Source organism: Schistocerca serialis, chromosome 9, assembly GCF_023864345.2.
Source record: "Schistocerca serialis cubense isolate TAMUIC-IGC-003099 chromosome 9, iqSchSeri2.2, whole genome shotgun sequence".
Classification (NCBI taxonomy): domain Eukaryota; kingdom Metazoa; phylum Arthropoda; class Insecta; order Orthoptera; family Acrididae; genus Schistocerca; species Schistocerca serialis.
This window is the reverse complement of record NC_064646.1, coordinates 97,895,724-97,920,901: the sequence shown is the minus strand read 5'-3', so window position 1 is coordinate 97,920,901 and position 25,178 is coordinate 97,895,724.

Here is a 25,178-nt window from a genome sequence, read left to right as displayed (position 1 = left end):
AATCACGTAGTTGAACGATTCCCTTTATAAACGCAATTGCACTTCATACCAATTCCACAAAGTAGTAATTGCAGTACCTGGTACTCGATGCACGGCTTAAAGAATAAACTTTCTTAACTCAAGAGCAGAAGTATTTCTGTATTGTGCCACATGCCACTTTATCAGTCTACAGGTGATGGCATAACGTGTTTTGTACAGTAAGGATGTAGATGTAGATGTAGAAACGATGGGATATGTAACGATGCCAAGTGGACTCCCTTCATTACGACTATAGGCCAATTCCTTCCGTGTGCAACTGTAATTCGGCCCGAAATGGGCAATAGGAGCCGTCCTCCATTGTACACTGAAGTCATGGGATAGCAATATGCGCATATACAGATGGCAATAGTATTGCGTACACAAGGTATAAAAGGGCAGAGCATTGGTGGAGCTGGCAATTGTAGTCAGGTGATTCATGCGAAAAGGCTTCTGACGTTAGTTATGGCCGCACGGTGGCAATTAACAGACTTTGAATGCAGAATGGCAGTTGAAGGTAGATGCAAGGGACATTCCATTACGGAAATAGTTAGGGAATTTAGTATTCTGAGATATGCAGTGTCAAGAGAGTGCTGAGTACACCGTACTTCAGGCATTATCTCTCACAGTGCGGTGGCCGACTGCCTTCACTTAACGACTGAAAGTAGCGCTGTTTGTGTAAAGTTGTCAGTGTTAACAGAGAAGCAACACTGCGTGAAAAAACCACAGAAACCAATGTGGAATTTGGCATTAGCGCTCTGTGCTTGCACACGACTGATGAGTGCCTTTGCTGGCTGTGCGACATCTGCTGCTGGGGAATGCCTGGCTGGGTGATGGTAGTTTGAACTAAACGTCCACACACTTTTGTAACCATTTAGTAAAATGTTCACATTACAGAATAAAGAAAATGGAAACCCACTGATGATGACACACTGGTGCTGAAACGTGTTTGGGCACAGAGAACAAACGGTGTTTTGCATAACTGGTTGATCTCACATCCTACAATTTTAACTGCAAACACTGTCAACACAAGAAGCTGCAAATCCAAATGATGAATATGTCGTCGTCCAGCCAGGCATTACCCAGCAAGCTCTACAACAAATACAGGAACACCTTAATGAAGCTTCAAAAGACAACTCTCAATATACAGTTTGATAAAAATTGCGTAGCTAATAATGTAATTCCAGATTGTATCAAAAACTCTTTGAGTAGCATGTCATCTGCACCACAGAAAGTGACAAAGAAAGTGGAGATTTTGTGGCTAAAGCAGGAAATTAGGGAATTATATGCTAAAGAGCAATCGATTAACACTGAACTTTACGAAACACATTTAGAATTAGCCAACAAATTTACAATACCAGCTCACTTTGAGGAAACAACAGAGAGAGAAAAGGCATACATACAGAAAGTAATGCAAGAAAAACAGGAGAAACAAAACAGAAAAGTGAACAGAACAATCTACAGCACAAATACACCGACTAAAAACAATCACAACCAACAATATAAGTTCCATAACAGAATCAGTAACCTATCTGACAAAAATCCTATCAAACAAGAAAAGAGGCTACTAATATAAGGAGCAAAACACAACATTAAAACAAACATATCACACAAAACAATAGAAAACCTCATAACGGAATCAGAACACATTATAAAGGAACAAGAAAGGCTGAGCAAGCCAAATTTTAATGAAAACTTAACAAATAGAATTAGTAGCTGGAGAAATAACACAGATAAAGAGAACACACAAATCCACAATTACTTATAATCATAAAACAGAAGATTATACACAGCCAACAAGCTAAAACAAAAATTAAAACAGAAGAAGACCGTAGTAACAAGAACAGACAAAGGTAATATTACTGTAATTATGGATGAAAAAGAATATATAGAGAAAACACTAGATTTTCTCAAAGACAACAACATATAAAACTGATGAGTGACCCAACAGCAAGTTATCAGAAAAACATTCAACAGACACTGAAAAACATCAAAAATACATTCTCAAAAGGCCAAGTAAAGAGGATAACACAGAAAAATCCAAAAGCACCCACCATAAATCCCCTACCACAGATTCACAAGGATAATATCCAATTAAGGCCCATCATCAACTTCCGAAATGCTCCATCCTACCACCTAGCCCAACAAACACACACACTGCTCAAAAAACGGTACACTTTTGACAACAACAGGAACCTGGAAAACTTAGTGGAGTTGATCAACAGAATCAAGAACATACACATACCATACACAGCAACCGTCATATCATTTGACATCACATCAATGTACACTTGTATTCCAATAAATGAAGCAATCGAAATCATCACACAAAGATTAAAACAACAAGGAAACACACCACACATACACATCAATGAAATAGCAACCATACTCAAGACCATAACATCACAAAATTATTTTGTATTCAACAAAGTTTTTTATTCTCAACATGATGGACTGCCAATAGGATCACCAATTAGTGACCTCATAGCTAGCATATTTATGAACACCCTGGAGAGCATGATCTTCAGGGCCATAATAAAACCAAGAAACTACAAAGTTATATACTGGTACCGTTATGTCGATGACATAATATACCTGACTGATGAACCACATACAAACACAGAACAGTTACACAATGAAATAAACAACTTACACCCAAACATTAACTTCACATTAGAAATAGAAAGTAACAACACACTGCGTTTTCTACATCTCACCGTACATAAAACACACACAACTTCACAATATTCAGGAAACCGACAACCACAAGCACCACCATTCATGCTCCATAGATTAAACCAATGAACAAAAATAACTACATACAAGAACTAAACACAATAAAACAAATAGCAGTAGAAAACGCTTATGATACCCATATGATATTTAATTGATGAAAGGAGGAAATATAAAAACGCAGTAAATGATACAGGCAAAAAGGAATACAAACGATTAAAAAATGAGATCGACAGGAAGTGCAAAATGGCTTAGCAGGGATGACTAGAGGACAAATGTAAGGATGTAGAGGCATATATCACTAGGGGTAAGATAGGTACTACCTACAGGAAAATTAAAGAGACTTTTGGAGAAAAGCGAACCACTTGCATGAATATCAAGAGCTCAGATGGAAACCCAGTTGTAAGCAAAGAAGGGAAAGCAGAAAGGTGGAAGGAGTATATAGAGGGTCTATACAAGGACGATGTACTTGAGGACAATATTATGGAAATGGAAGAGGATGTAGATGAAGATGAAATGAGATATATGATACTGAGTGAAGAGTTTGACAGAGCGCTGAAAGACCTAAGCCGAAACAAGGCTCCGGGAGTAGACAACATTTCATTAGAACTACTGATAGCCTTGGGAGAGCCAGCCCTGAGAAAACTCTATCATCTGGTGAGCAAGATGTATGAGACAGGTGAAATGCCCTCAGACTTCAAGAAGAATATAATAATTCCAACCCCCAAAATGCAGGTGTTGGCAGATGTGAAAATTATCGAAGTATCAGTTCAGTAAGTCATGGCTGCAAAATGCTAACACGAATTCTTTGTAGACAAATGGAAAAACTGGTAGAAGCCGACCTCGAGAAAGATCAGTTTGGATTCCATAGAGATGTTGGAACATGTGAGGCAGTACTGACCCTACGACTTATCTTAGAAGATGGATTAAGGAAAGGCAAACCTACGTTTCTAGCATTTGTTGACTTAGAGAAAGCTTTTGACAATGTTGACTGGAATACTCTCTTTCAAATTCTGAAGGTGGCAGGGGTAAAATACAGGGAGCGAAAGGCTATTTACAATTTATACAGAAACCAGATGGTGCTTATAAGAATCGAGGGGCATGAAAGGGAAGCAGTGGTTGGGAAGGGAATGAGACAGGGTTGTAGCCTATCTCCGATGTTATTCAATCTGTATATTAAGTGAACAGTAAAGGAAACCAAAGAAAAATTCGGAGTAGGAATTTAAATCCATGGAGAATAAATAAAAATTTTGAGGTTCACCGATGACTTTGTAATTCTGTCAGAGACAGCAAAGGACCTGGAAGAGCAGTTGAACGGAATGGACTGTTTCTTGAGAGGAGGATATGAGATGAACATCAATAACAGCAAAACGAGGATAATGGAATGTAGTCGAATTAAATCGGGTGATGCTGCGGGAATTAGATTAGGAAATGAGTTTTGATATTTGGGGACCAAAGTAGCTGATGATGGGCGAAGTAGAGAGGATATAAAACGTAGACTGGCAATGCCAAGGAAAGCGTTCCTGAAGTAGAGAAATTTGTTAACATCGCGTATAGATTTAAGTGTCAGAAAGTCGTTTCTGAAAGTATTTGTATGGATTGTAGCCATGTATGGAAGTGAAACGTGGACGATAAATAATTCAGACAAGAAGAGAATAGAAGCTTTCTAAATGTTGTGCGACAGAGGAATCCCGAAGATTAGATGGGTAGTTAATGAGGGGGTATTGAATAGAATTGGAGAGAAGAGAAATTTGTGGCACAACTTGACTAGAAGAAACGATCGGTTGCCAGCACATGTTCTGAGGCATCAATGGATCACTTATTTAGTACTGGAGGGCAGCGTGGAGGGTAAAAATCATGTAGGGAGACAAGAGATGAATACAATAAGCAGATTCAGATGGATGTAGGTTCCAGTACGTACTGGGTGCTGAAGGAGCTTGCAAAGGATAGAGTAGCATGGAGAGCTGCATCAAACCAGTCTCTGGACTGAAGACCACAACAACAACAACAACAACAACAACAACAACAACAACCCCTTTGGTAGAAAAGTTAAATAAAAAATACGTAAACAGTAAAAAATGAACTTACCACACACACACACAAATCCTCACCCAACACAGAACAATATAAAACACAAACAATGACCACACACAAGACACAACAGAGCAGCAACACACACACACACACACACACACACACACACACACACACACACACACAAAACAGGAAATGGCACATACTCATCTATAACAACAAGATTGTTCACATAATAGGCAATATATTAAAGAAACAGGGACTCCAAGTATTATACAGGACAGAGAACACAACACAGAAAAAGATCAGAACACAAGAAAAACCATGGATAAATTTAACAGATCAGGAATATATGAACTCAAATACAACACTTGCCATGACAAATATGCACAATCTTCATAACCAGAATTCAGAAAATCTCCGTGCTTTAAAAAGCAACAGCTCCCATAGCACATTTGCTGACCACCTTGTAGCACACAATCACGACACAATTACAATAGAAACAAATACTAAAACCCAGCCATAGCCTATACAGCAAACTGACTATTGAGGAAAACTTCCACATGCAGAAGGCAATAGCAGAAGGAAAACAGATCTTAACTAAATACACTACACTCTGTATGGCCACACTATTTAACCCATTAAAGGAACTTTACGAAAAAGACAAGACAAACAGATAAAGTCTACCTACATACACACACACACACACACACACAAGCGCGTGCGCACACACACACACAAACACAAACACATACACACACACACACACACACACACACACGGAAAATGGATACACTACAACCTGCAAGGTCTCATGTAAAAGACAACACTAACAACTAAGAAGCATAGAGAAAACACACACACACACAAAGATAAACTGTAAACAAATTCAAAACTGTCGCCGAACTCTCTGGTGAACAAATGACCATTGACTTTGCTGGGACACACAACACCACAATCACACTGTGTTTTGGTAAAGTGAAAAGTGCTTTTACGACCTTATTTGTGGAAAATACGTGTTATATTTACGTGTGCATCACATCACCCCACCATGATGCGGAGAATAAAAGGGCTTGCCACACGAAAACGTAAGTAAATACGAATATAGGCGCGAAATATTGCGACAAACTATATTACATTCTTGATGAAAGGTTAAGTCCCAACGAAATTTCTCATCAACGTTGTTTGGTTGCAGATGACAAGCTGCCTGTAGTAAATAATAAACAAGTGATCCGAAAAAATCATGAACACCAAGTGTAAAGGTATAACAAAAAGAAAAGAACTATTGTTTGAACTAAACATCCACATAAGTTTGTAATAATTTAATAAATATGTTCACATTACAGAATAATAAAATGGGAACTCACTGATGATGACACAGTGCTTCTGAAATATCTTTGGGTACTGAAAAAAAAGGGTGTTTTGCATAACTGGCGGACCTCACATCTTCCAATTTTGTCACCTTATTGTAAAGGCCGCGTGGAGCCTGGAACCCCACTTGCCCTCCTGCAAGCCTAGCATCAGAACCACTGCAACATATCACTCGGTACTGTGGGTGCACGAAGATCCCACGTCAGTGGTATCTGGACGACGGCGACGGAGATACTGCTGGTGACACACCGACGTTGGTTGGCAGTGATATAGCCGCCTTCAGCGTGTAGACTGTGTGTGCTAAGTAAGCCTCTGGGCCCTAACCACTGTGATGATGTGTTGCGGCCTCATTATAAACATAATAAGTGTGTTCGCAATTATTTTAGTACAGCATGTGATAAAACCGCTAGGCCTTTTTAAAGGGGGGGGGGGGGGGTACATACGTGAAAGCGACCATAATTGGAAAAATAATTTATTGGTTGTTGATTTACAACACGGTTTTGAAATATCGGTGCTCATATTATTTATACCTGCGGCGTTTTCTTCAAGTTTTATGCAATCCCAATGAAGGGAATGTTTGTCTGGTACAACAAGAAGGCTGTGGAATAGTATCAATGCGACTGATTTAGTGTTTGTTTACAAGTGGGTGCCGTTATGGCACTCAGTTAAAAAATCAAGTTGACCGAAGAAGACAATCAAAGAAAAAACTGTTCAAGGATGAAGAGGAGTATGCATATCGTTTGACGTAGTTCATCCAGATAAGGTAAGGCCTACTACAAATACTGCCAAATCTTTGATTCAAGTTTCCCGCAACTTACAGGTTGGAAACTTTATGTGCCTTATCCTCACAAACCACTGGCGCTATAGTACTTAAGTTTGAATTTTTACTGGTCAGGAATTATCATTTAATACGATAAGAAGACTTTTATCTAAGAGATCCCTCTAAAATTTGTATATGTTTTTCACAGATATTTGGAGAGATGTAAAACTCCAGCAAAAGAAGGTATCAAAATTCTCCTCCACAGATATTTGTAACAATGGTATGCCAGACTTTGTACAAAAATGTATAAATTTATTTCTGACAGATTTTTCAAAAAACAAACATCTGTACTCACCTTCTTACAAACATTTTAATCGTTGATAATTAAAAGCGTATAAAGCCAATGAACATGAAAACTTAAGTGTGAGTGTCTGTAGCACGTCTTACTAACTGTGTCAACTTTAGTTACAGTGCCTTTTAAAAACTTTGGACTATTTAAGGTTGTGCTCAAAGTATTGAAAATTTTCATATGTCTCCCTTTAAACAATAGTAAACGATATTTTTTAAGTTTGAAATTAGTCCAGTTTAGCGGCAAAGCGATTTCTTCTATAAATCATTTCTTCTATAATTCATTTCATCTAAATCAAGATTGTTTCCCAAATATCTAGATAGCTCCGAAGCTGTACCTGTCACTTATGATCACAAGTTGTGAAAAATGTCGCTATCAAAAATTGAACTCGACCAAAACCATGATACGACCTTCCATGTTAGAAGATGGGCTCAACATTTCAGCTTCTCTGAGTATTGAAAGTCATATTTTAAGGCAACTAAATTATAAAAATACTACAAGAAGCTTAATTAGTATGAAGTACAGACGCAGAACAATTAACCAATAAGGGTATCAACAGCCTTTATTTTAAGGCTTATTATTTGGGAAATCTTATCTTTAAAACTTAGTGCTTAAATAACTTTAAAACTACACTAGACATTAATGAATGGTTTTCAGTATGTGACGAGATAACTCTAAGTTTTTTTTATCTTCTAGGTGACGCAATTTTGACGCGTAATTGAACGTGAAAACTTGATAAAACGAAGACGCCAGAGGCGAAAGCTCAGTATATGGCCTGGTTTATACAGACGGCGTCCGATACCCAAATGTAACGAAACTTTCGAGCACGCTATGGAAAGCAACCACCGTCCCGACTAAGTAATCGGATTCGGCATTCGTCATTTATGGAAACAGGTAGCGTTCTCCATAAAAAGTGGGCGGGTCGTCTATCCGTTACAGACAGCAACATGGACAAGGCACGGCAGGAATTTGCGACTAGTACGACAAAATCAGTGCGTACGGCGCCCAGACAATTGGAAATGGACGACAAACAGTGCACAATATCTTGCATAAGAGGTTATGGCTATATCCCCATAAGGTGCAGCTGCCTCAGGCATACCTACGGACAAACCTCAGCGCGAACAGTCTGTAATGAATACGGCAGGCAAGGCTGACGCAATCAATGACTTTTTGGGAAAGATTTGTTTCGGCGACGGCCAACGTTTCACGTATCCGGCAACTGAATCGTCATGACGTTCGTATATGGGGATCACAGGATCCTCATGTTAAACGTGGAATGGAAAGAGACAGTATTAAGGTCAATGTTTGGTGCGGACTGATGTACAATTGCATCACTGGTCCATTCTTTTTCATCGAGTCTGTGCTGTCTACCTGGGTATCTTATAAGAGTTTGCTGTACCATAACTGGAACACCTGCAACCTGGTCATATTCCAGCAGGATGGGACACCACCCCTCTGGTCACGGAATGTACGTCAATTTCTAGATGGAAAGTTTCTTGATAGGTGGATTGGAGCAGATGGTCCAGTTCGCTCCCCTGACCTCACACCACTAGACTTCTTCCTGTTAGGTTTTTTAAAGGATCTGGTGCACTAAACCAAGGTTAGCGACCTACATGACTTGATGGTATGCATTCGCAGTGCATTTGAACGCGTCACCTTTGAGATCTTGAATTGTACGTGGACAGAAACGGAATTCCGACTGGATATTATCCATGCCACTAAGGGGGCTCAGACTGATGTGTATGGGTGAGGAAATAAATCTTTATGAGTTATCTTACCACATGCTGAGAACCATTTGTTAGTATCTGGTATAGTTTTAAAGGTGTTAAAGTCTACGATGCAAAGATAATTTATGGTCCCCCTGTCCTTCACTGACTTGAATAAAGACAAAATTTTCTTCACTGCTACATTCCTTTTCTTATCTGGTATTTGTCTGACAAACATGTTTACTTATGGTTACAACCAACAAACGACTTCCCATCCACACCCCGCCCAATTATTTAAACAATTGAGTTCCCAACTATAAAATGTCATATCTCAATAACTGTGTCGCACACTGATACAACTTTGCAGGTATAATCAGTGTTATGCGTCGATAGTGTCTGCAAAACGTGTTGCGGATGGAATAATTAGGAAATAAATAACAAATTAAAATGTCATATCTCACATCTGTATATCTTTCTTCCTTTTTGTTTAGAAAATTTAGAAATCTTCAAAATGTAGCCGTATGTACGAATTAATTTGCGATGTGAATGCATATGAGCCATTCCACATTATTACGATTTATTGTGCAAAATCATCCATGGAACATGTTACTAACTAACTAACCTAATGCTGCAGATTTACCTCATGAGCAACGAAAATGGAGTAAATGATAAAACTTTTTTCCTTTTATCATTTTGAGGTGCGTGTCAGCCAGGGAAAGTTTGGTAAAGGTTTGAAATTACGCCTGAAGTTTGTTGGAAGTAGCTAAGTTTCCTCATACGCAAAAACTGGATGCATATGGTCTAAGTAATTTGCACGTGATGAGTTGCCTGACTCAAGACATACAAAGATTGTAAACGTAATGCTTCATGTATTGTGTTAAACCTTTGACATATGGCTACAGTTGACAATTAGTAAATTATGAAACGAGTGTAAATTATTAAATTCAGTCAAGAGAAATTCGAAAATCGTATTTTTGTTCCCCCTGAAAGCCGTTAGATAGGCAACCTGCAACTGGAAAATGCAACTGCCTGGGGTTAGCCATTTAGTATGAGGTATATGCTCTTTTTAAAATTTAAATATTGTTTGTTGCATCGACACTAATCAAAACTTCTTGTTCTCTTTTTTAATATAGTTTTTCATGAGACATTAACAAATCATGTTGAATACCTTCATGATTTCGATTATATTCATTTTTTCTTAAATCTCATCAATTCATTAAATCATAAATATACGATTACATAAAAATCTACACTGAAGAGCCAAAGAAACTGATGCACCTGCCTAATAACGCGTAGGGCACTTGCGAGCTCGCCGAAGTGCCGCAACACGACGCGACGTGGAATGGACTCGACTAATGTGTGAAGCAGTGTTGGAGGGAACTGACACCATGCATCCTGCAGGGTTGTCCACAAATCCGTAGCAGTACGAGGGACTGGAGAACTCTTGTGAATAGCACGTTGCAATGAATCCAAGTTATGCTCAATAATGTTCATGTCTGGGGAGTCTGGTGGCCAACGGAAGTATTTAAACTCAGAAGGGTGTTCCTGGAGTCGTTCTCTAGCAATTCTGGACGTGCGGGGTGTCGCATTATCCTGCTGTAATTGTCCACGTCCGTCGGAATGCACAATGGACATGAATGGACGCAAGTGATCATACAAGATGTTTACTTACGTGTCACTTGCCAGTGTCGTGTGTATACGTATCGTGGGTCCCATATCACTCCAGCTGTACACGGCCCACAGAGCCTCCATCAGCTTGAAAAGTCCCCAGCTGACATGTAGGGTCCATGGATTCATGAGATTTTCTCCATACCTGTACGCGTCCATCCGCTCGATGGAATTTGAAACGAGACTCGTCCGACCAGGCAACGTGTTTCCAGTCATCAACAGTCCAATGTTGGTGTTCACGGGTCCAGGAGACACGTAAAGCCTTGTGTCGTGCAGTCATCAAGGATACACAGTGGGCCTTCGGCTCCAAAATCCCATATCGATGATGTTTGGTTGAATGGTTCGTACGCTGGCACTTGATTGCCAGAATTGAAATCTGCAGCAATGTTTGGAAGGGTTGCATTTCTGTCACGTTGAAAGATTCTCTCCAGTCGTCGTTGGTCCCGTTCTTGCAAGATCTTTTTCTGACCCATCGTTCGTGCTCCAACTGTAACACCACGTTCAAAGTGACTTAAATCTTGATAACCTGCCATTTTAGCAGCAGTAATCGATCTAACAACTGCGCCAGACACTAGTATTACATAGGCGTTGCCGATCGCAGCGTCGTATTCTGCCTATTTACAGACCTCTGTATTTGAGTACTCATTCCTAGACCAGTTTCTTTGGTGTTCCAGAATATAAATGCTGTGTTATAGGTTTCAGACTTGAAAATCACTGTGAAATGGAATTTTTGCATGTTGTTGTAGTTGTTGTTGTGTTCAGTTTAAAGACTACTTTGATGCAGTTCCCCGTGTCAGTCTATCCTACCCATGTCCCTTCATCTCAGCCTAACTATTCCAGACACCTACATTCATTTGAAGTTGCTCACTATATTCTACCCTTGCTTTTCTTCTACAGCCCCTCTCCTCCCCTCTCTCTCTGTACACAGACTATCCTCTGTCAGCAAGCTGACGATTCTTTCATGCCTCAGGAGAAGCCTAGTCAGCTAATCCCTTCTGTTAGTTACGTTGTGTAGCAAATTGAATTTTCCCTCACTTCGATTCAATCGCTCTTCATTATTTATATAATCTACCAATCTCTTCAGATTTCTTCCGTAGCATCACATTTCAGAGGCTTCTAATCTCCAATCTATTTAAATTCCCTGTGTCAACCTCCTACCCCATACAAATATCTTCAAAAGAAGACTTCCCAGCACTTAAAGAAATTTCACCTTTTCAGAAATACTTTTCTTGTTATTACCACTCAAACATTTTACATACTCTTCCCTTCAAATATCGTCGGGTACTTTTAAAATCATCGCCCTAATCGCAAGAAATAGTGATCCAGGAAGAATAGAATTTGTTTCTTTAAGTGCAGTCAATGACCACAATTTTACTGATAATATAAAATAATTTAAAAAAATTCCTCAGTGTCTCGCTTCCTAATCTCGTTATATCTGCATGACCTGATGCATTCCACTACATTCAGTCACCCATATTTTTCTCTTGTTGATGTTAATCTTATCCTGAATACACATCTTCCTCCACGATATTATCCGGTTCCGTTCAACTGCTCTTCCAAGTTCTTTGCTGTCTTTGACAGAATTGCAGTCCTATAGGGAAAACACAAAGTAATTTGCTTCGCCTGTGTAAAGTTTCATTTCCTTTCCAACATCGTTCACAGACTGCTGAATTTACAGATTTTATAACGTGAGAGATCAGGTACAAACCCTGTGTCACTATCGTCTCGACTATTGCTTCCTTTCCATGCCGTTCACTCTTATAACTGCAGTCCGGTTTCTGCAATATTGAACTCAAAGACACTGAGGGAAAAAAAATTACACCATCGAGAAGAAATTGTGTGACGTAAATACAAGCTGGTAGGTGTGTTTACACATTTACACTACTGGCCATTAAAATTGCTACACCAAGAAGAAATGCAGATGATAAACGGGTTTTCATTGAACAAATATATTATACTAGAACTGATATGTGATTACATTTTCACGCAATTTGGGTGCATAGATCCTGAGAGATCAGTACCCAGAACAACCACCTCTGGCCGTAATAACGGCCTTGATACGCCTGAGCATTGAGTCAAACAGAGCTTGGATGGAGTGTACAGGTACAGCTGCCCATGCAGTTTAAACGCAATACCACAGTTCATGAAGAGTAGTGACTGGCGTATTGTGACGAGCCAGTTGCTCGGCCACCATTGACAAGACCTTTTCAATTGGTGAGAGATCTAGAGAATGTGCTGGCCAGGGCAGCAGTCGAATATTTTCTGTATCCAGAAAAGTCCGTACAGTACTTGCAACATGCGGTCGTGCATTATCCTGCCGAAATGTAGGGTTTCGCAGGGATCGAATGAAGGTAGAGCCACGGGTCGTAACACATCTGAAATGTAACGTCCACTGTTCAAAGTGCCGTCAATGCGAACAAGAGGTGACCGAGACGTGTAACCAATGGCACCCCATGCCGTCACGCCGGGTGATACGCCAGTACAGCGATGACGAACACACGCTTCCAATGTGCGTTTACTGCGATGTCGCCAAACACAGATGCGACCATCATGATGCTGTCAACAGAACCTGGATTCATCCGAAAAAAATGACGTATTGCCATTCATACACCCAGGTTCGTAGCTGAGTACACCATCGCAGGCGTTCCTGTCTGTGATGCAGCGTTAAGGGTGACCGCAGCCATGGTCTCCGAGCTGATAGTCCATGGTGCTGCAAACGTCGTCGAACTGTTAGTGCAGATGGTTGGTGTCTTGCAAGCGTCCCCATCTGTTGACTCAGGGATCGAGACGTGGCTGCACCATCCGTTACAGCCATGCGGATAAGATGCCTGTCATCTCGACTGCTAGTGATACGAGGCTGTTGGGATCCAGCACGGCGTTCCGTATTACCCTCCTGAAACCACCGATTCTGTATTCTGCTAACAGTCATTGGATCTCGACCAACGCGAGCAGCAATGTGACGATACGATGAACCGCAATCACGATGGGATACATTCCGACCTTTATCAAAGGCCGAAACGTGATGGTACGCATTTCTCCTTCTCACACGAGGCATCACAACAACGTTTCACCAGGCAACGCCGGTCAACTGCTGTTTGTGTATGAGAAATCGGTTGGAAAAGTTCCTCATGTCAACACGTTGTAGGTGTCGCCACCGGCGCCAACCTTGTGTGAACGCTCTGAAAAGCTAATCATTTGCATATCACAGCATTTTCTTCCTGTCGGTTAAATTTCGCGTCTGTAGCACGCCATCTTCGTCGTGTAACAATTTTGATGGCCAGTAGTGTAAAAGATGATGCCTCTTCAGATTTCACGCCAGTCGCGTAAGAGTTTCGCTCCTAACGCCAGTCTGACATTCAAATTAGGTTTGCTTCGAGTAGACGCTGTAACGGTCATGAGCGTGAGTAACCTTTAACACTGGACGTGGTGGGGTGATGTTAGTACGAATGCCTTTAAGGTGACAAAGACTTCATTGTAAACACCTAAGTGACTTTGAACGAGTTCGTGTAATACGGCTTCGAGAAGCTGTACCTTCCTTCTGCGATATTGCAGAAAGGCTTGGCAGGAATGTAGCCACTGTAGATGATTGCTGGCGGTGGTGATCACGAGAATGTACGCCAGCAAGAAGACTGGGCTTGTAACCTCCCCCTCACTTATCGACCTTAATGACAGTGAAAAATTAAACCGCGTGTACATAATGGAAATTTGGGAAAAGCAAATCGTCACCGAAGTTAATCTGTCGGTAAAGAGGGAGGAAAGGGTTACATCTAAATGAAAGGAAAAATGCAAATGAAACTGGTGGAAATTAATTTTGAAAAGGGGTAAAGTTAATAAAGAAAGTAAATGTGCGGCCGTTACGTTAACAATTAACTAGCGGTAATTAGATATTTGAGATTTGGGGGAAATCACGGTCGCCAGTGCTATGGACAATTACTGTAATAACTGAAAATGAAAGATTAATGCACATATAATTAGCACTAAAAGCGTGGCAACTGAAGGTTGCCACGTGTAGTGTGAAAACCGAAAGTTTGTCAGAAGTAATAAATTTCGCTACACTCTGACTTAATTTAGCAAAACAATTAATAAAACCGGAAAATTGAAAGTTAATTTAGTGACTGAAATTAATAGTGAGCTTTTTTTCCGAAGCATATCGAAATTCAGTAAAATACGGTTAGTCCTGGGCTACCTCAACAATCATTTCAAAAGCTACTTGAATCTAAGCAATTTAGAAATAAGAGATTTAACTTTGAACTTGAATTAAACGATTCTGAACAATTAACAATAGTAAAATTTAGTACGTACCAAGCTGAGCTGCAGTCACAGGTAAGCTAAAATACGGTAACAAAACTCGCACTCTTAATTTGTGCTTGTGTAATCTAAATATTGTAGCCAGCTATGAATACTTTAACTGAACTTTGAAATTAAAGCAGTGAAATCGAATTATATTACTTTAATGCTGGCGTTTGAATTTCAACGACACTTGGGTTCATTCCGGAAAAGGAAGGGACCCTGCTTGGCAATGCAATTGGGACAATGAGCAACAAAGGTTCATGCTACGTTGCTGTAATTTTATGATTTGAAGAGTTTGAAAAGCTGAGGTCTGCCATACAGATCTAAAACTTTACGTGCTTCCAGTCTTTCTTGTTGGTTGATTGAAGGTTTGAAGTCGTCGATGGAGGAGGTGGCGACAGTCACTCATTGTCGGCCGTCGCTGCTGCAGAAGCTGGATGTTGGCGCGCCTTCTTCTCGACACGGTCACCAGGCGAAACGGGCTCTCGATGTGCGCCAGTTAATGCTTCCCGTCCGCGACACCGTGTCGGAAACTATCATAGCAAGTCGAGCGCAATTACATGCTGCCAAACCGCGGAAGCGCGGCAACTCGCGGGAGCGTCACACAACACACCTGCTCCGCTGCACTACTCCAGCCAGACTCCTGCTCAGCCCGCGCTCCACGCGGCAGAGTTAACACTACCAAAGATCCTAAACACTTTAGTTCTCCACACGACCTATCGATGTAATCGTTCGATAGCATAGTTTTCCCTAGGCCAGATCCAGCGTATGAATACAAATAATATTCACAAAACAAACCAACATATATATATATATATATATATATACAAACAGTAAAACAATTACAGTATATAAAGACACAGAAATGTCATATCTTCAGGTAACAAAATAAGCAAAAATCTGTAGTACAATAGATGGAAATAGAAGGACATGCATTTCCGGCGCTACAGGCTCCGGACAGCCATGTGGAGCCACCGAGAGAGAAGGCTGTCACGTTGCCGGCTTGAATGGCTGTGCGGTTCTAGGCGCTGCAGTCTGGAACCGAGGACCACTACGGTCGCAGGTTCGAATCCTGCCTCGAGCATGGATGTGTGTGATGTCCTTAGGTTAGTTAGGTTTAATTGGTTCTAAGCGACTGATGACCTAAGTCGCATAGTGCTCAGAGCCATTTTTAAGCTGTCACGTTCAGCGTATGATTCTGGCGCATCGTAGCAGATAAGCAGCAGAAATTCCAGTGGCAGTTGGCACCACAATGACGCAACGAACTGTTACAAATCGGTTACTTCAAGGACAGCTCCGAGCCAGTCAACCCGTAGCGTGCATTCCATTGTCCCCAAACCATCACCATCTGCGAGTTCAAGTGGTGTCAAGCGAGAGCTGATTGGATTGCAGCGGGGAGGTCAGTTGTGGTTTCTGGTGGATGCTGGTTCTGCCTCGCTGCCAGTGATGGCCGTATGTTAGTTAGAAGGAGGGCAGTTGAAGGCCTGCGACCAACCTGTCTGGCTGCTAGACACACTGGACCTGCATCTGGAGTTATCTTACGGGATGCGATTTCGTATGACATCAGGAGCACTCTCTTCGTTATCCCACGCACCTGACTGCATATTTGTACGTCACTCTGGTGATTCGACGTGTTGTGCGCCGTTCATGAACACCATTTGAGCCGATGTTCTCCAACAGAATAATGTCTTCTACAAAGAAGCTTGCAAATTCTGGAGCCTTGGCAGTTGGCACAGCTTTGGTGACAGTCCAGCAGGTAAGGTAGTCAGTGCAAACTATCGTCTATCATTTTCCATTGACTTTTGGAACCTCCCTAAGAGGTCACTTCAAGTTTGATTGAATAGTGCTGATACAGACAGAATTATTGGTGGTAGATGCCCTGGAGGTAATCAGGGAATGTGCTTACATCGCTTGAATTCCTTACAATTTTTCACATAGTGCATAATGAACTGGTAGAGACTTGGTCAATGATACCTGTTTCTGATTCTGCGTAGAATCTTCACGAATCACAGGTGATCAGATGTAGGAGCACCGTAGAATAACTTCAGCATAACTGGCCATAGGTGAGCTAGGATGATGAACAACCATTTCCAGTCCATCGGATCATAGTTTCTCTTATGTACTCTTATAACTGGATTTCTCCTTTGGTTGGTTCCTCATTCTTCAAGGCTTCTATGTTTTTCAGCATGACTGGCCGTTGCCTCTGTTCAGCAGCAGTGTCATTTAATACAGTGATCTCTGAAATTTCGTCCATGCTGCTACGCTCCATCACAGGATTCATTGAGAAGCAATCGATTTCCTTGTTAGCCGTCTGTGTTTGTACATCACGGAAGTCTCAGTGACTATCCTGTCAATTGATTTCAGCAACCCACGCTCCACTATGAGGACAAACCCACCATACATAGGAAAACATTTGCACTATCGTTCCTCTTTTTTTCTCATGATTATCAGATTTATGCCCACTGTACCATTATAAATTGAGCGCTGAATGCATTGAGAATATAAGCAGTTTTTATCAGGTTTCTTGTGACTATAAATCCTTTCACATGACCAGCCAAAATAATAGATCCTGTGACGCTACCCCCACTAATTTCTGGCTCTGGAATCGATCCACAGACACAACATGAACCGATACTATTTGATCTAGTGTTTCTATGAATGTAACTGGTTACTCATTCAGAAGAATCGGTGAGTCACAGTGATCTGGCGACCGTATGGTAGATAATTATTTCATCTAGCCACACAGGTGCAATTGATACCATGAGTATTGGTCTGAGATCCAGATCGACAGGGGGATTCAACAACAATATGTTTTGCTCACTTGCCCTAAAATATGGAAATAATATTTTGTAATACTTTTCTTAGTGGAAATATTAGCAATGAGATATGGTTACAACATGACAATGTAGCAATTCACACTCAGTGAGACCTAAGCATTTCCCTCCAATGTCTTGGGCATATGGAGCAGACGACAGTCCTCAGACTTATTTATACCTTTGGGACAGAGAGCCATGATCTTAGGGGCAGATGTGGGCTCTGAACACAATTTATTGGGTATGAACTACAGAATAAAATTAAAGACATTCCAGAGAGGTAGGAAACAGAAAGAATAGATAGTTTCAAAGTTAACATCAGGCAACGTTTGAGTGAAACACAGGAAAGGAATACAGTAGAAGACAAATGTGTAGAACTGAGAGATGAAACAGTGAAGGCAGCACAGGGTCAAATAGGCAAAAAGACAAGGTCTAGTACGAGTCCTTGGGTAACGTACGAGAAACTGAATTTAATTGACAGAAAGAGGAAATATGAAAACGCATCAAATGAAGCAGAAAAAAGAGAATACAGATGCCTAAAAATGAAGTTGTGAGAAAGTGCAAAATGGCAAAGCAGTAATGGATAGACAACAGTAAAAAAGCTACAGACCCAGCATCTACATCTACATCTACATAGATACTCCGCAAGCCACCGTATGGTGGGTGGCGGAGGGTGCCCGGTACCATTATTTGTCATTTCACGTCCTCTTCCACTCTCAAACAGAGCGAGGTAAAAACGATTGTCTGTACGCCTCCGTTCCAGCCCTAATTTCTCGTACCTTATCTTCGTGGTACGCACGCGCAATGTATGTTGACGGCAGGAGAATCGGTCGGCAGTCAGCTTCACATGCCGGTTCTCTCGAAAAGGAGATTGCCTTGACTCCACGGATTCCCATTTGACTTCCCGAAGCATTTCTTTAACGTGTTGTTCGAACCTACCGGTAACAAGTCTAGCCTCCCGATTCTGAACTGCTTCGATGTCTTTCTTGAATCCGACCTGGTACGGATCCTAAACTCTCGAAGAGTACTCAAGAATAGGTCGCATCAGCGTCCTACATGCGGCCTCCTATTACATTTACATCCATACTTCGCAAGCCACCTCACGGTGTGTGTGCGGAGGGTACTTTGAGTACCTCTGTCGGTTCTCCCTTCTATTCCAGTCTCGTATTGTTCGTGGAAAGAAAGATTGTCGTTATGCCTATGTGTGGGGTCTAATCTCTCTGATTTTATCCTCATGCTCTCTTCACGATATATATGTAGGAGGGAGCGACACACTGCTTGACTCCTCGGTGCCCGCATCTCGTGGTCGTGCGGTAGCGTTCTCGCTTCCCACGCCTGGGTTCCCGGGTTCGATTCCCGGCGGGGTCAGGGATTTTCTCTGCCTCGTGATGGCTGGGTGTTGTGTGCTGTCCTTAGGTTAGTTAGGTTTAAGTAGTTCTAAGTTCTGGGGGACCATAGATGTTAAGTCCTATAGTGCTCAGAGCCATTTGAACCATTTTTGAACTCCTCGTTGAAGGTATGTTCTCGAAACTTCAACAAAGGCCCTTACCGGGCTACTGAGCATCTCTCTTGCCGAGTCTTTCACTGGAGTTTATCTATCATCTCCGTAAATCTTTCGCGATTACTAAATGATCCTGTAACGAAGCGCGCTGCTCTCCGTTGGATCTTCTCTATCTCTTATATAAACCCTATTTGGCACGGATCCCACACCGGTGAGCAGTACTCAAGCTGCGGGCGAACAAGTGTACTGTAACCTACTTCCTTTGTTTTCAGACTGCATTTCCTTAGGATTCTTCCAATGAATCTGTCTGGCATCTGCTTTACCGATGATTAATTTTATATGGTCATTCCATTTTAAATCATTCCTAATGCATACTCCCAGATAATTTATGGAATTAACTGCTTCCAGTTGCTGACCTGCTATATTGTAGCTAAATGATAAAGGATCTTTCTTTCTGTGTATTCGCAGCACATTACACTTGTCTACAATGAGATTCAATTTCCATTCGCTGCACCATGCGTCAAGTCGTTGCAGATCCTCCTGCATTTCAGTATAATTTTCCATTGTTACAACCTCTCGATGTACTACAGCAACATCCGCAAAAAGCCTCAGTGAACTTTCGATGTTATCGACAAGGTCATTTATATATACTGTGAATAGCAACGGTCCTATGACACTCCCCTGCGGCACTCCTGAAATCACTCTTACTTCGGAAGACTTCTCTCCGTTGAGAATGACATTCTGCGTTCTGTTATCTAGGAACTCTTCAATCCTATCACACAATTGGTCTGATAGTCCATATGTTCTTACTTTGTTCGTTAAACGACTGTGGGTAACTTTATCAAACGCCTTGCGGAAGTTACAAAACACGGCATCTACCTGAGAACCCGTGCCTATGACCCTCTGAGTCTCGTGGTCAAATAGCGCGAGCTGGGTTTCACACGATCGTCTTTTTCGAAACCCATGCTGATTCTTACAGAGTAGATTTCTAGTGTCCAGAAAAAGTCATTATACTCGAACATAAGACGTGTTCCAAAATTCTACAACTGCTCGACGTTAGAGATACAAGTCTATAGTTGTGCACATCTGTTCGACGTCTCTTCTTGAAAACGAGAGTGACCTGTGCCCTTTTCCAATCTTTTGGAACGCTACGCTCTTCTAGAGACCTACGGTACCCGCTAAAAGAAGGAGGGCAAGTTCCTCCGTGTAATCTGTGTAAAATCGAACTGGTATCCCATTAGGATCAGCGGCCTTTCCTCTTTTGAGCGATTTTAATTATTTTTGTATCCCTCTGTCATCTATGTCGATACCTACCATTTTGTCACCTGTGCGACAATCTAGAGAAGTCGTATTGCGCTCGCCTGCTCGATCACCAGATCTGTCTCCAGTCTAACGCGTTTGGGAGATCATCGGACGACAACACAAGAGTCATCCACAAACAGCATTAACCGTTCCTGTATTGACCGGCCAAGTGGAACAGGCGTGGAACTCCATACCACAAAGTAACATCCGGCACCAGTAGAACACAATGCAAGCACGTTTTGATGCTTGCATTCAACATTCCGGCGGTTACACCGTTTGTTACTGTACGAGCATTTCACATTTGCAATGGATTATGACGCGCTTTCATGAACCTGTGATCTTGCAGTTTTAATCACTTGAAGTCCGCCCCGGTAGCTGAGTGGTCAGCGTGACAGACTGTCAATCCTACGGGCCCGGGTTCGATTCCCGGCTGGGTCGGAGATTTTCTCCATCAGGGACTGGGTGTTGTGTTGTCCTAATCATCATCATTTCATCCTCATCGTCGCGCAGGTCAAATCGAAAGACCTGCACCAGGCGAACGGTCTACCCGACGGGAGGCCCTAGCCACACGACATTTCCAATCACTTGAATATGTTACCTAGACAACATCTACATCTACGTGATTGCTGTTCACAATTAAGTGCCTGGCAGAGGGTTCAATGAACCACCTTCATGCTGCCTCTCTGCCATTCCACTCTCGAACGGCACGCGGGAAAAACGAGCACTTAAATTTTTCCTTGCGAGCCCTGATTCCTCTTATTTTATCGTGACGATCATTTCTCCCTACGAAGGTGGATGCCAACAGAATACTTTCGCAATCGCAGGAGAAAACTGGTGGTTGAAATTTCATGAGAAGATCCCGTCACAACGAAAAACGCCTTTGTTTTAATGATTGCCACTCCTTTTCACGTATCATGTCTGTGACAGTATCTCCCCTATTTCGCGATAATACAAAACGAGCTGCCCTTCTTTGTACTTTTTCGATGTCATCCGTCAGTCCCACCTGATGTGGATCCCACACCGCAAAGCAGTACTCTAGAATAGGGCGGACAAGCTTAGTGTAAGCAGTCTCTTTGGTAGACATGTTGCACCCTCTAAGTGTTCTGCCAATGAATCGCAGTCTTTGATTTGCTCTACCCACGATATCATCTATGTGATCGCTCCAATTTAGGTTATTTGTAATTGTAATCCCTAAGTATTTTGTTGAATCTACATCCCTCAGACTTGTGTGACTTATCGCGTAGTCGAAATTTAGCTGATTTCTTTTAGTACTCATGTGAATAGCTTCACACTTTTCTTTATTCAGGGTCAATTGCCACTTTTCGCACCATACAGATATCTTATCTAAATCATTTTGCAAGTCGTTTTGATCATCTGATGACTTTACAAGACGGCGAATGACAGCATCATCTGCAAGCAATCTATGACGACTACTCAGATTGTCTCCTATGTCGTTAACATAGATCAGGAACAATAGAGGGCCTATAACACTTCTTTGGGGAACGCTGGATATTACTTCCGTTTTACTCGACGATTTTCCGTCTATTACTACGAACTGTGACCTTTCTGACAGGAAATCAGAAATCCAGTCGCACAACTGAGGCGATACTCCGTAGGCACGCAGTTTGATTAGAAGACACTTTTGAGGAACGGCGTCGAAAGCCTTCTGGAAATATAAAAATATGGAATCAATTTGACATCCCCTGTGGATAGCACTTGTTACTTCATGAGTATAAAGAGCAAGATGTGTTTCACAGGAACGATATTTTTTGAATCCGTGCTGACTATGGGTCAATAAATCGTTTTCTTCGAGGTAATTCATAAATGTTCGAATACAGTATATGTCCCAAAACGATACTGCAAATCGACTTTAGTGATATAGGCCTGTAATTCAGCGGATTACTCCTACTTCCCTTTTTGGGTATTGGTGTGACTTAAGCAATTTTCAAGTCTTTAGGTACGTATCTTTCTGTGAGCGAGTGGTTGTATATAATTGGTAAATATGGAACTATTTTATCAGCATACTCTGAGAGGAACCTGACTGGTATACAATCTGGACAGGAGGTCTTGCCTTTATTAAGTGATTTAAGCTGCTTTGTTACACCGAGGATATCTACTTCTGTGATTCTCATCTTGGCAGTTGTTCTTGATTGGAATTCAGGAATATTTACTTCGTCTTCTTTGGTGAAGCAGTTTCGGAAAACCGTGTTTAATAACTCTGCTTCAGTGGCACTGTCATCAGTGACTTCACCGTTGTTATCGCGCAGTGAAGGTATTGATTGTGTCTTGCCACTGGTGTGCTTAAAGCATGACCAGAATCTCTTCCGGAAATTTCGTTGTTGTTGTGGTGGTCTTCAGTCCTGACACTGGTTTGATGCAGCTCTCCATGCTACTCTATCCTGTGCAAGCTTCTTCATCTCCCAGTACCTACTGCAACCTACATCCTTCTGAATCTGCTTAGTGTATTCATCTCTTGGTCTCCCTCTACGATTTTTACCCTCCACGCTGCCCTTCAACACTAAATTGGTGATCCCTCGATGTCTCAGAACATGTCCTACCAACCGATCCCTTCTTCTAGTCCAGTTGTGCCACAATGTCCTCTTCCCCCAATTCTATTCAATACCTCCACATTAGTTATGTGACCTACCAATCTTATCTTCAGCATTCTTCTGTAGCACCACATTTCGAAAGCTTCTATTCTCTTCTTGTGTAAACTATTTATCGTCCACGTTTGACATCGATACATGGCTACACTCCATACAAATACTTTTAGAAACGAATTCCTGACACTTAAATCTATACTCGATGTTAACAAATTTCTCTTCTTAAGAAACGCTTTCCTTGCCATTGATAGTCTACATTTTATATCCTCTCTACTTGGCCCTCATCAGTTATTTTGCTCCCCAAATAGCAAAACTCCTTTACTACTTTAAGTGTCTCATTTCCTAATGTAATTCCCTCACCATCACCCGACTTAGTTCGACTACATTCCATTATCCTCGTTTTGCTTTTGTTGATGTTCATCTTATACCCTCCTTTCAAGACACTGTCCATTCCGTTCAACTGCTCTTCCAAGTCCTTTGCTGTCTCTGACAGAATTACAATGTTATCGGCGAACGTCAAAGTTTTTATTTCTTTTCCATGGATTTTAATACCTACTTCGAACTTTTCTTTTGTTTCCTTTATCGCTTGCTCAAAATGTAGATTGAATAACATTGGGGATAGGCTACAACCCTGTCTCACTCTCTTCCCAACCACTGCTTCCCTTTCATGTCCCTCTACTCTTATAACTGCCATCTGATTTCCGTACAAATTGTAAATAGCCTTTCGCTCCCTGTATTTTACCCCTGCCACCTTCAGAATTTGAAAGAGAGTATTCCAATCAACATTGTCAAAAGCTTTCTCTAAGTCAACAAATGCTAGAAACATAGGTTTTCCTTTCCTTAATCTTTCTTCTAAGATAAGTCGTAGGGTCTGTATTGCCTCTTGTGTTCCTAACATTTCTACTGAATCCAAACTGGTATTCCTCGAGGTCGGCTCCTACCAGTTTTTCCATTCGTCTGTAAAGAATTCGCGTTAGTATTTTGCAGCTGTGACTTATTAAACTGATAGTTCTGTAATTTTCACATCTGTCAACAACTGATTTCTTTGGGATTGGAAAATTTCGTTATTTTTTGGTGTTGAGGTTTTTTTCCTCAGTGTACTTTGCTACCTGCATTTTATGCGTGCTTCCGTCAGAATTTCAAAGGTTGTAGTCCGGCGAGCGATGTCAAAAGCTAACTCTGATTCTACGAATGCTCACAAATTCGCCCTCGGTACGGACTGCAGCAGAGATTCAGCTCAGAGGTGTACAGCCCTTATACACGGCAGCGGCCCTTCTGAGAGCGGCTGTGTGGATGAGGGAGGGAGGGAGGGAGGGAGGGAGGGGGGGTATTTGCATTCCGCGGCGGGCCACGCGAGGCCAAACGGCCGAGGCTCGTCCATCAGTGCTGCGGGCCGGCAGCGCCACGCGGCGACCGCTCTCTCCTCTCCTCTCCTCTCCTCTGCTGCCTCTCCTCTGCTCTGCGGGGACAATCGAAATGATTTTTTTCGGAGCGAGGAATGTCTAAAAGGGGACGCCGACGCCGGCGACGTATAAGGCGCGGAAGGTCGGCGCGCAGGGGCAGCGAGCGCATTGTGTGGCGTGGCGGGTGCTGCCGCCGGCGGGGCCGCGCCGCGCCGCGCCGCGCCGGAAGCCACTCAGCTGCAGGGCCCGCCACGGGCTGCTCTCACCGATTGGGCAGGCCGGCGCTTGACGTGGTGAGGTCTTCCAGCAGGTGGTCCGGCTACCGGGGACCGCAGTCGCACGGATGTGTCGCCTCAGATCGGTCTATGGGTTCATTGTACGGGTTACGGACGCACAGTCTTCTGAAGTAAGCTCACCGGACAAAAAGGTCACCCTGAGGCGAAGGGAGTGGTGTCACCGCCAGACACCACACTTGCTAGGTGGTAGCCTTTAAATCGGCCGCGGTCCATTAGTATACGCCGGACCCGCGTGTCGCCACTGTCAGTAATTGCAGACCGAGCGCCACCACACGGCAGGTCTAGAGAGACGTCCTGGCACTCGCCACAGTTGTACAGCCGACGTTCATAGCAA